Source organism: Nelusetta ayraudi, unplaced genomic scaffold (genome assembly GCF_046127955.1).
Source record: "Nelusetta ayraudi isolate G7.1 ecotype Tasmania unplaced genomic scaffold, CSIRO-AGI_Nayr_v1 ptg000023l, whole genome shotgun sequence".
Classification (NCBI taxonomy): domain Eukaryota; kingdom Metazoa; phylum Chordata; class Actinopteri; order Tetraodontiformes; family Monacanthidae; genus Nelusetta; species Nelusetta ayraudi.
Genome location: NW_027466073.1, coordinates 2,926,533 through 2,938,994, shown reverse-complemented (window position 1 = coordinate 2,938,994; position 12,462 = coordinate 2,926,533). Strand labels below are relative to the sequence as shown.

At 44.9% G+C, this 12,462-nt stretch overlaps 1 long non-coding RNA gene across 1 annotated transcript; it reads right to left on the bottom strand.

The window, feature by feature from the left end:
• Positions 1-438: 438 nt before the first annotated feature.
• Positions 439-1,929, bottom strand: LOC142889613 (uncharacterized). Its single transcript, XR_012926857.1, has 4 exons — positions 1,455-1,929; positions 1,163-1,224; positions 958-1,049; positions 439-805 (listed from the first exon to the last, which is right to left on the bottom strand). It is a non-coding gene; the product is annotated as an uncharacterized LOC142889613 (long non-coding RNA).
• Between the last annotated feature and the right edge of the window lie 10,533 nt (positions 1,930-12,462).

Sequence of the window (12,462 nt, the reverse complement as noted above, 5' to 3'; positions counted from 1 at the left end):
CTTGGTCAACAGTCTTCCTCTGGATAGGTGGAACAATGTCTTGCCCCTCCTATAAAAACCCCTTCCAATTGGTCCAGTGTGTAGGGAGGAGCTTCTTATTTTTAATTTAAATTTACATATTATTTTTATTTATTGTATTTATTTTATTCCTTTTATTTATTATTATTAGTATATTATCATATGTATAATGTACATATATGTCACCCAAAGATGAATTACACACATGTTTTTCTGATCAAAAAGCTTCATTTCAAAGGACAATAGAATATACACACAAAATATGAGCACTGCTGCTCCATGTGCCATTTAACAGACACTAGTGGCCTGTGGCCTCAAGTCAATCAAGTCTCTGCCGGTGAGTTACAACATATTTCTGGTCCATGTCCAGCCTCTGCTGGAGCACACCACACAGTGTCGACACCACACAGTGTCGACAACTCTGCACTGCGGGGTGGAGGCCGGACAACCCACACTGGCCCTCCATCCAAGATGGAGTCCTCCTCTTCGAACATGAGGTCCACTGTTGCAGTCCCCCACAAGGCCTCTTCCCCAGGACACCAGCTCTCACGTTGTACAGCTGCATAAGCACAGGGAAAACAGGAGTTAGACCACTGAACACATCAAAGTGGGGGAGAGTTAATAAAGTTACTCTTAATTAAGTCATGGGGAAATGTGGTCTCACTTACTCTTCTCTTCCTTTGCCTCATGCGTGCAGCAATCCTGCTCTCCTCTTTCTTCTGAAGATTCTCATCCTGGTTCATCCTGTAACCCTTCCGAATCGTCTCGAAGTACGTCTTGCAGGATGCTAAAGACAAGAAATGGGTTTAATTAATTATCAAACTCAGCATATACAGTAGAGCAGTGTGAGAGATAAGAGAGAAAAATGTTTTGATAAATGAAACTGATTTTAAGTCCCGGTTTATTGTATGTTTAGGGCCATAGGACATTGTGACTCACCCATTGTGACTTCAGGTTCCACATCCGGCAGAGCCAATGAAACTTCCCTCAAAAGATGTGTTGTCACCCCCTGGTTGTGGGGGGAAGATACACTGTGGAACAAAGGAAGCGAGGTGTTAGGAGGGTATAATGGCCTGGAGAAATTACGGCACAGGCTGGAATTACAGATGAAATAATATTTCCACCAACAAAAACGTTATCTTACCTTGTCTGTGGATCATATCTGTGCGTGTTGTTTTCGCCATTGTGCAACCTTCGCACAGCTTCCTGTAAAAAGAGGGGGGAAAAGTATAAAGGTTGATTTCACAATCACATGGGATAAAGTAGCCTAATAATCGGTCCATTCCATAGGCAGCACCGTAAAAGTGTAAAATATATCAGTAATCATGTATGTATATATGTATATATATATATGTATATATATATATATGTATATAAAACACACACACACACACACACACACACACACACACATCGGGCAACAAAAACAAACTTACTGAAGCAGAGCAGTTTCTTCTTCGATGCCGGCTCCTTTTCTCTGGTGACCCTGAGTTCCTCTCTGACCTTGCAAAGCATCGACTCCATCCTGTCCAGCCGCTTATTTACAGTATCCATGAACGCGTCCAACTTTCTGAATACGGCGTTCACTGCGTTGGGACTGGTCATCTTCATGAAGGGCGCAGGAGAGGCGCGTGGAAATGGTTCCAAACTCTCCTGACTCCGCGGTGTTGCTACTGGACTATTCTCCCAATTCGGCTTTCCGCAGAAATCCAGGCTTCGTTTGCAGGACATCCTCAGCAAGAAATGAGCAACAAATACAGTGAACTATTTGAGTTGGTTGTGATTGTGGTCCCGGACGTAGTTCGCGCTTCACCCCCGACGTCAGACGAAACGCTCCCATTGGTTGATTACAGTCACGTGTCTCCACTGAAGCGTGAAGTAGAACAATGGCAGGTCACACTACACGTGGAATGTGTACTCAGCCCCATACATATCATTTGCATTTCTGTGTTTTCTGTTTAACCCTTAAAGACCTAAATATCTGCCAGTGGCTAAAAAATATATTTTATTCTAAACTGTTTTAATAACTTTTGAACCACTAGTCTTATCCACACGCTTTAAAAAAATCACCTTAAGAGAAGATTCTCAGCTCTCCAGTTTCAATTATTTTCATTATCATCAGTTACTCTATTACTCATTTTCTAAAACTGGTTATTAAAATGTACAAAATGTGGGAAAACGTCAGAGAGTTTTAAGATTAAAGTTTAACAGTTTTGTGTGAATAATACAGTGGAATGTGTAAATGAGGGGAAGGGGGGCAGGCTTCAGTACTCAGCCCCATCCATATCATTTGCATTTGAAAGGCCAAGCCACCAGCTAAGGACTTTCGCCTGGCAGCTTCCTGAAAACCTGCTGTATTCAGGAATTTGCCGGTCCGCGTAACACATTGCTGCATACCTCCGGATATTTCTGGGTAACAGCAGGTTTGCCTGAAGTTTACTGCGCCCGGATATTCCCGGATACAGCCCTTTTCATGCAGTGTAAGTATCCTTTTAATCAGCTTTTTGGACGAGCCAAGCAGTTTTTCCTTCCAAGTAACTGTGTAATTCGTTTGATCACCAAAATTACAACCGGTTACGAAGAAACTCCCTGACCCGAACGGTACAGTACAAACTCCCAGGAGCACCTTGGAAGAAGCTCATCCAACGCAAGCCCTCATCACTCACTCGCTGTCCCATTAGTCTGGCATTGCATCAATTATTCCAATAACTTTATTAAATTATTTTTGCTAGACTTAGCCATAACAAGTCTAATAGAGAAATGTAAACTTTTTTTATATTTCTTCTTTTATCTTATTACTTTTAGATTAAGTTTAGGTTTTCTTTTCTTAGTCACACACACACACACACACACATGCACACACACACGCACAGTTCGTTGCTGATTGTGTCTTCATGATCACACTAGTGTCATACTGCTCTGAGTGAACCATCTATTGCTACATAAATAAATGCACATTAAGTCTGATGTCTGTAAAATGATTCGGCATAACTCCGGTTTACTCCTGACACCATGTAAAATGATGGCGAAGGAGGCTTGATATCTTTCTGGATGCTTTAATTAAACACACGGCAGGAAAAGAATAAGGACACTCCACATGTGCGAGCTAGTGCTTTTCTGTCCCCCCCCCCCCCCCCCCCAGGTTACCGTAAAAGCCCCAATATATGCGCAAGCGTATCTAAGTCCCGTACTGTATATGACATCTCCCCCTTTTTGTGTTATGTCAATAACATCAAAACAACATGTAACTGAAAAAAATGGCCGTTCTGACCGCACCTACTATACATTAAATGAAATTAACCATAACATCAAATTAGGCATATCAACTCTGCTCAACGTCGCACTTGAGAGACTGAGACTCTGAAATAAAGGTGTCACAGTTACATATCATACACACCAGCATACAAACACCAACAACTTGAACATGAAAACAGCTTTCCTTCCGCTGTCTGCGAATTTCCCCCCCCTTTTTTTTTCTTTTTTTTTTCCCTCCCCCAAAAGCCATGTGAATCGCACCTGTCTTACAGGTTAAGTCTGTTGACCGGCCTGCACACCCGGCCAGATCTGGTCACGGTCTGACTAGGTGGAGGGGTTGTCGGCGGAGCCACACTCTGACTGACAGGACTAGCGTCCGGCGTGGTGGCACTGTCAGAGTGGGAGTCAGCGTTATCGCAGGGTGCTGTCTGGATAGGCTGATGAACCGACCCAGATTGAAGGTGACGGCGGTTCCGTCGCAGCTCTGCTCCTTGCTCCGTCCTGATGACGAAAGACCTCGGGGTGAGGCTTTCACCGGAGACCACCGCTGGCAAAGACCACTGCTTTTCATGGTCCAACTTGGTAATCACTGCATCGCCAGGTTGCAGGGCAGGTAAAGGCCTGGCTCCATGACGACGGTTGAAATAGTGGGCCTGTTTAGCCTTTTCTCTGCTGTCTTTTGTTTTCACCGCTGTCCTGCTGGGCCATTTAGGCATGAGGTTTTTCTCAAGGGTTGGGAGTGTGGTCCTGATCTTTCTCCCCATTAGCAGCTCGGCTGGGCTGTAGCCTGTGGTGGAGTAGGGAGTAGCTCTATAACTCATCAGAGCCACCAGAGGGTCTTCCTGCTTCAGGATTTTCTTTGCCGTTTGCACGGCCCTCTCAGCGTGTCCATTGCCTTGTGGATGGTGAGGGCTTGATGTGCAGTGCTTAAAGTCTATTTGCTTGGCAAACCTGTGGAACTCCATGCTTGCGAACTGGGGTCCATTGTCACTCACCACCTCGTCTGGAATGCCGAATCTGGCAAAAACTGATTTGAGTTTCAGGATGACTTGTGTGGTAGTCGTTGAAGGTAGGTGCAGTATTTCCAGGAACCTGGAGTAATAGTCTGAAATCACCAAATAATTGTGGTGTTTATGCTCACAGAGGTCCATTGCGATTCTTTTCCAAGGACGCTCTGGAAGCGGTGTTGAAATGAGAGGCTCCTTTTGCTGTGTTCGTTTCAGTTCCTGACACACCTGACATGAAGACACAAGCTTATTCAGCTCAGTAGAGAGTCCGGGCCACCGTACCAAAGAAGAGGCTCTTTCCCTACATTTTACAATACCCTGGTGCCCTTCATGGATTTTCAGGAGTATCTCACCTCTCATGGACTTTGGCACCACGATCCTGCTTCCTCTTAGAATGAGGCCGTTGTGCTCTGATAGCTCAGATTTCACCTGGACGTATTCCTTTGCATCCAAGGGTACACTGCTGAGGTGTTCAGGCCAACCCCTCTTGATGAGCCTTGCTACAGACTGCAGCTGAGCATCGTCTGCAGTCGCCATTTTGATCTCATCCATTTTACTTGCCGACGCAGGGATTCCTTCCACTACGCTAGCCACATAGCATGCAACTTCACTATGTGTGTCACTCTCTGTACACGTATTGGCCAGTGGACTGCGTGACAGGGTGTCGGCAACAATTAGAGTCTTTCCTGGAGCGTACTCTGCTACTGGGTTGAATCTCATGAGCCTCATGAGAAGGCGCTGGCATCGTAGAAGTACGTTGTCCAGGCTGCGATTGTTGATAAGGGGCACAAGTGGCTTGTGATCTGTTATCAGCTTGAACTGCTCCAGGCCGCTGAGGTATCTGTCGAATTTCTCACATGCCCACACGCCAGCTAGCCCCTCTTTTTCAATTTGGGCATAGCGGCTTTCAGCTTCGGTGAGGCGCCTGGAGCAGTACGCCACAGGTTTCCATTGTTCTCCATGGAGCTGAAGGAGAACCCCCCCAAGTCCATAACTACTTGTATCGGCTGATACAGCAGTGGGTTTTCTTAGGTCGTAGTATGCAAGGACCGGCGCAGTTGTCAACAGCTCCTTGATGTTTTCGAAGGCCGCTTGTTGTGCGTGACTCAATGTCCATGCACTTTTACTTTTCAGGAGCTCAGACAGCGGCTGTCCCACTGTTGAAAGGTTGGGGATGTATCTCCCCAGATAGTTCACCATCCCCAGTACCCTTTTCAGCTCCTGCACGTCGGTTGCTGGTGACAGCTGCCGAATAGCCTCCACTTTGTCGGGGTCCGGCCGGATCCCTGACCGGTCGATGAGGTGTCCCAGGAACCGCAGCTGGCTCTGCCTAATGGAACACTTCTCGCGGTTCAACTTCAGACCTGCTGTCTCGATGCGCTGCATCACTCTTTCCAGGCGGCTGTCATGCTCCTCCACCGTGGCCCCATAAACCAGAATGTCGTCCATGAAGACTTCGACACCCCCCAGCCCTTGCAGTGTCTCCATCATCTTCCTCTGGAAGATTTCCGGTGCGCTGGTGATGCCGAATGGCAGCCGCTTAAACATGAACCTGCCAAACGGTGTGATGAAGGTTGTGAGTTTGCAGCTGTCTGGGTGCAACGGTATTTGGAAGAAGCCGCTGGCCGCATCAAGTGAAGAGAACACTGTCGCCCCACTCAGCTTCGCTGTGATTTCTTCAGTGATAGGCAGAATGTAATGCTCTCTTTTTACAGCTTCATTCAGCTTTTTGAGGTCAACACAGACTCGGGCTCTGCCTGTGCTTTTCTTTAGGACCGGCACCATTGGGGCACACCAGTCAGTGGGTTGTGTCACTCTTTCAATGATGCCGTTTTCCTCCATTCTTTGGAGCTCATCTTTTACTTTATGCAGCATAGGGAGTGGTACACGTCGTGCTGTGTGTACAGCAAACGGCTGAGCATTTTCTTTCAGCTGTATTTTCACTGGTTCGGTCTTTAACGTCCCATGCTCACCATATGCTTGCACATGCGCTCTGTTGCACACTGCTTCGTCCACTCTCTTTACTAAATTCATCTTTACGGACATCGGCCTGTTGAGAAGGTTGTTTACAGCATGACCCCTGATGACGTATGCAGTAAGTGGGTGAGTCTTTCCCTTGTTTGTCACTGTGCTCTGTGTCTTTCCAAGACACTGCAGCTCGCCTCCAGGGCTATCCAGTGGAATTTCAGATGGCTGTAGTGGACCTTTTGGGATGAGTGAGTGGTAGGTATGTTCGCTAATGACACTCACATCGGCTCCCGTGTCGATCTTGAACTCTACTGGTTTAGAGCCCATCAGTAGCTGGACAGACCACTGCTCTGATGACCCGTCTGCTTTCCTCACAGCCCCCAGGAAGTACGGCAGTTGCTGCTCTGTATGCTCTGTAACTTCACTCACTACTTTCTTGCTTCTGCAGACTCTGCCCCAGTGTCCTACTTTATGACATGTATTGCATGTAGACTTTTTAGCTGGGCAATTTTCGTCCTTGTTGTGCCGTGCTTTGCCACACCTTCCACATTGTCCTTTATTCCCCTCTTTTAGCTTACCTCGGCTGCCCGAGTATTTATTGCTGCGCCTGTGAGTGACTTCACGAATCACGCCCGCTGCCTCACCTTGCATGCTGACCTGCGAAGCCACCTCTTCAGACTGCCTGACTGTCTCCACAGTCAGCGCCAGTGTCAGGTCCTTTGTAAGCTGCAACTTTCGGGAGAGCTCCTTGTCGAATATCCCAACGACGATCCAGTCGCGGATGTTCTCATCCCTGCTGGCGCCGAGTTCGCAATGCTCCGAAAGTTCGTACAAAGCCCTGATGAAGGTCTCCGCTTTCTCTCCGGTCCTCTGCACGCGCTGATGGAAGCATGCACGTTCGTGTATTACGTTCCTCCTCGGCACGAAATACTCGTCGAACTTTTCAATCACTTTGTCGAAGTCATTTCGGTGCCTATCTTCGGCGAACGTAAAGGACCGGTAGATGTTCTCTGACTCGCTTCCCATGGCGTATATCAAACAGCTCACTTGCACGTCGCCGTCCTCTCTATTGAGCTTAGTGGCAGTTCGGTACCTCACGAAGCGTTGCTTCCAATCTGGCCATTCCGCAGGCTTGTCGAATGGAAAGTCCGTCGGTGGGTTGAACTTCGCCATAACTCCGGTTTACTCCTGACACCATGTAAAATGATGGCGAAGGAGGCTTGATATCTTTCTGGATGCTTTAATTAAACACACGGCAGGAAAAGAATAAGGACACTCCACATGTGCGAGCTAGCGCTTTTCTGTCTTCCCCCCCCGGTTACCGTAAAAGCCCCAATATATGCGCAAGCGTATCTAAGTACCGTACCGTATATGACAATGTCGTTGTTTAACTGACTTATTAAAGTGTGGTTCAAATCCATGCGTATCGCCAAGAACTCCCCGCTAAGGTGAAACAGTATTGAGACTGATTCTGCCGTTTCCTGCTGACGTCAACAACCAAAAAGCAGGTGATGCCCCGATCAAAAACTATAAATATGAAAATGATTAATTTCTTTACATGCCCTTCCTATCTACCACAGACTCCCTCTGGTGGTCAGGGTAAGAACTACGTTCAAAACCCATTCATATCTATTTGATGTACCGTTTCCATTCCTTCATGAGTCTGATCGATGAAATTAATCATTAATCAACCTCCTCCTACTGCAGGTGCTACCACAACCTGGTAGACTATTGCATACCTCACCCGTAATTATGTGGATGGTGGTTGGCAGTTTCCACCAGCATTGTGGAACGTTTATGACAGGACCACAGACAACAGGACCAACAATTTTGTTGAAGGTATAAATGAAGATTAAACATTTCTTCTGGATAGGCAAGCTTTAGGCCTTAGACAGTGACACAATGTACTGAGGCTATAAGTCCTTATCTTTGATCATTGCATGTTTGACTTTTTTGGTTTCACCTTTTCATTAAATCTAATCGTCTCTTTGTTTGTATTTCTTTTGGTAAATTCCTCAGATGATTTCCAAGCCTGTGGATTTTTCTGTGGTACCTTCATCAGCAGTGTCTTGTGGAGGTCATGATCAGAGCTGCCTAACAAGAAGAAGCCCCTCCAACACAGAGGAGAAAGTGGCGACGCTTGGAGGAAAGGATTATATGTCTCCATAGAGACTATAATCAAGGGGTCAGAAACTTACAGGAGTACTGTGCCTTCAAAATTTCCTGTGAGTTGTGTGGGAAGTAGGAGAGAGAGGATTTGGGAGGACAGAGGAGGCGGGACTTTTCTCTCAGACCAACATGGAGGTGGTAATGCATGTTTTTATTTCTTGTAGACTAGATTATTGTAACGCCCTGCTCTCTGCTCTTCCCCAAAAGAGTGTTTACAGTCTACAAATACTACAAAACTCAGCCGCACGTGTGCTGACTAGGACCAGAGGAAGGGAACACATTACACCAGTTTTAAAGTCGCTGCATTGGCTTCCCAGTCGCTTCAAGATTGATTTTAAGGTTCTCTAATGAGTTTTTAAATGTCTTAACGGTCTTGGCCCATCTTATCTATCTGACCTGCTTTTATCATATCAGCCCTCGCGGAACCTGAGGTCTTCCGGCACTGGCCTGTTAACTGTTCCACGAGTCAAAACAATAACCCACGATGGTGCTTTCAGCCATTACGGCCCGACTCGGTGGAACAGCCTGTCAGAGAGCCTCAGGGCCGCAGAGACTGTTGATATTTTTAAGGGGAGGCTCAAGACGTACCTTTTTAATCTGCCGTTTAACTGACTTCTTTTACTCTTTTATCTCTTACTCCACTAATTCTATGCCTTTTACTACCTTTACTACCTTTATAATGGCTGCCCATTTTTATGCCACTGTTCAAAACTTTATTTTTATTTATTTATTTTATTTCTCATTATGATTATTCTCTCTTTTATACTTTTAGTGCCAGTGTTTCCTCACGGGGGGCCCTCCACGCTGGGAGTTACGCCTGGTCTGCCCATAGGGGCGCTGCAGACCATGGTGCCTCCTTGTGTGGACGGCTCCCCATAGTGGCACAGTGCCAAGCCATTTTATCTAATGTCTGTGTGAATACGGGAGTGGGCGTTTGTCTGTGTGCGTTGGTGTGGAGGGGTGGGTCCGTATGGGGTGGGGGGAGGGGCAGTGGAGCTTTTATTTTTTCTCATTGTTACTATAATTATTATTGTTTTTTTTGTTTGTTTTTTTGTTTTTTGTTGTTTGTTAAGCACTGTGGGTTGCATATCTTGTGTATGAACAGTGCTATATAAATAAAGTTTGTCATTATTATTATTATCATTATTATTATTATTACTATGTTATGATCTATTAAAGTTCATGTTTCAATTGTTTGTCACATTTTGTCACGTGATCATTATAAATCCTTTGTCCAATCGCATCTTGGTCAGGGACCAAACATTGTTTCTGATTCTCATTAAAGATTTCAGCAAAATCTAACCTGAGTGCGCCAAGATAAAATGGCCAAATTTCCTGTGTGAAAATCTCCATTTCCAGCGAGCGCAAAACGGCACAAAAAAGGGTCCATGTATCATTCACCCATTTAATTATTCCATTTAATCTGGTAAAGGAAAAACAAAAAATAAAGATTGGTATTTGTTTTCTTATTTTCAGGGGAAACCAAAACAAAATTATAAAGTGAAGTGAGAGAGAGAGAGAGAGAGATAGCGCACATACATACATACATGAGTGAGTGAGAAAGAGAGAGAGAGAGATTTTTTGATTTTTCAACACTTTTTTATTACAACAGTTTGAGATTAAACAAATTACATTTTTGGAACATTATTAAACTTAAAAAATTAACAATAAAAATAAATAAATCACATCAGCTAATCAGAGAACAACAGACTGTTCTCCTGAACTGAGCACAGCACACTATCAAGAGTCCAAGTCGTTAAAAAAGGCTCTAGATCAATGAGTATCTGTGCCTTGATCACCCTGCTAAAAAGCAGCAATATGTCAGAGTCCACACTGTCCTCCACCTTTTTCTTCAGACTGACATACACCGCCATCTTTGACTGGCCAAGAATAAAGTTCAACAATTGACACTTTTCTTTGTAAGACTTTCTATATTTAAAACCGAAAATGAAAACCTTGAGAGGTAAAAACTCCCACTTTTCCGAACAAGGTGTCTAACAGGGTAAAAAGAGGCAAAAGAAGAGAGCACTCAGTAAAACAGTGAACAACAGTTTATAGTACACCACAGAAAGGACAGGTGTCTGAGACGGCAGTGCCTAAGACAGAAATAACTGGTGACAAAACTGGTGAAAAAACTGTTGGACTCTCTGAACTTGATTCTCTTGTCTCCTCTGCTAAAGTCGACCACTCGTATGTTGGACCCAATTCCAACCAGGCTTCTCAAGGAGGTTTCCCCATTGCTTCATTGTGTCATTCTTAAAATTATCAATCATTCTCTATCAACAGGTTTTGTCCCTCATGCTTTCAAAGTGGCTGTAATCAAGCCTCTGATCAAAAAACCCAATTTGGACTCGAGTGTCCTTTGAAATTATAGGCCAATCTTGAACCTTACGTTTCTCTCCAAGATCTTAGAAAAAGTTGTTGCTAGGCAGCTTGTGGACTTCTTGAACGACAACAATCTACTTGAGGCTTTTCAGTCAGGCTTCAGAGTTGGTCACAGCACTGAAACTGCATTGCTTAAGGTAAGTAATGATCTCTTGTGTGCATCTGACAGAGGTCTTCTCTCTGTTCTGGTCCTCCTAGATCTCAGTGCAGCATTTGATACAGTTGACCACAGCATTCTTCTGAGGAGATTAGAAGATGCTATTGGCATCAAGGATCGGGCCTTGGACTGGTTTGGATCTTACTTGTCTGACCGTTTTCAGTTTGTTCATGTTCATAATCATTCATCAGAACGTAGGAGGGTTAGTCATGGTGTCCCGCAAGGATCTGTACTTGGGCCACTCCTTTTTAACATTTACATGTCACCTCTTGGTGACATCATCAGAAAGCATAGCATCAGTTTCCATTCTTACGCAGATGACACACAGTTGTACTTGTCTTTTAAGGCAAATGAGGCTCATCAGTTGGCCAAATTGGAATCTTGTCTTAGTGATGTCAGAACTTGGATGACACAGAATTTCCTGTTGCTTAATACCAATAAAACTGAGGTCATTATATTTGGATCGCGAGAGAGTAGGGACAGAGCCTTTGATGGAAAAGGTGGTCTATTTGGTACTTCACCCAGTTCTACTGTGAGGAACCTTGGAGTCACTTTTGATCAGGACCTGACCTTTAATTCTCATATACAGAATGGAGGGAGGTCAGCTTTCTTCCACTTAAGAAACATTGCCAAAATTAGAGTTTTTTTGTCCTTCAAAGACGCGGAAAAAATAATCCATGCTTTTGTTACGTCTAGGCTAGATTACTGTAACTCGGTACTAGCAGGATGCCCAAATTCATCCCTTAGGACATTACAGTTAATCCAAAACTCTCCGGCACGATTGTTAACCGGAACTAGAAGGAGGCAGCATATTACTCCAATCTTAGCTTCCTTGCATTGGCTGCCAGTCAAATTTAGAATTGAATTTAAGATTCTAGTTTTAATTTACAAAGCTCTTCATTCTCAGGCTCCTTCTTATATTAGGGAACTCATTGAACTTTATCATCCTCCAAGAGCCCTTCGCTCTGAGGATTCAGGTCTTTTAGTTATCCCAAAACTTTCTAGAGTTAGGTCGGTGTTTCAGTTTCCTGGCACCTTTATTTTGGAATCATCTTCCAGCCTCGGTGAGGGGGGCAGACACAGTTAGTTTATTTAGGAGTAGACTTAAGACCTTCCTTTTTCTTAAAGCTTATAGTTAGATTCCATCCACTGTCAGTTAAGCTGCTATAGGCTTACGCCGTGGAGGGAGATCTTTCGCTCCCGTTACAGGGATCGTTGCTCTGTGTAGGCGGAGCCTCTATCACTCTCCTCACCCAATCAATCTCTGACTCCATCTACTCTGTCCAAACTAACTCTCATTATGCTTTGTATAGTATGCTCGATATGCATGATACTGCCGCAGTCTCTGTGTCCCTGGCAGGTGATGACCACTGTGCCAGGAGCTGGATTGTGCTGTCCTGGGGGTCTTGCTGTCATCGCTTTGTCCCACCACCACGCCTAGGACCTGGACTTGTCCTATCGGCAGATTGTCCATCGAGCTAGGCTCTTGCCTTCCAAAGCATG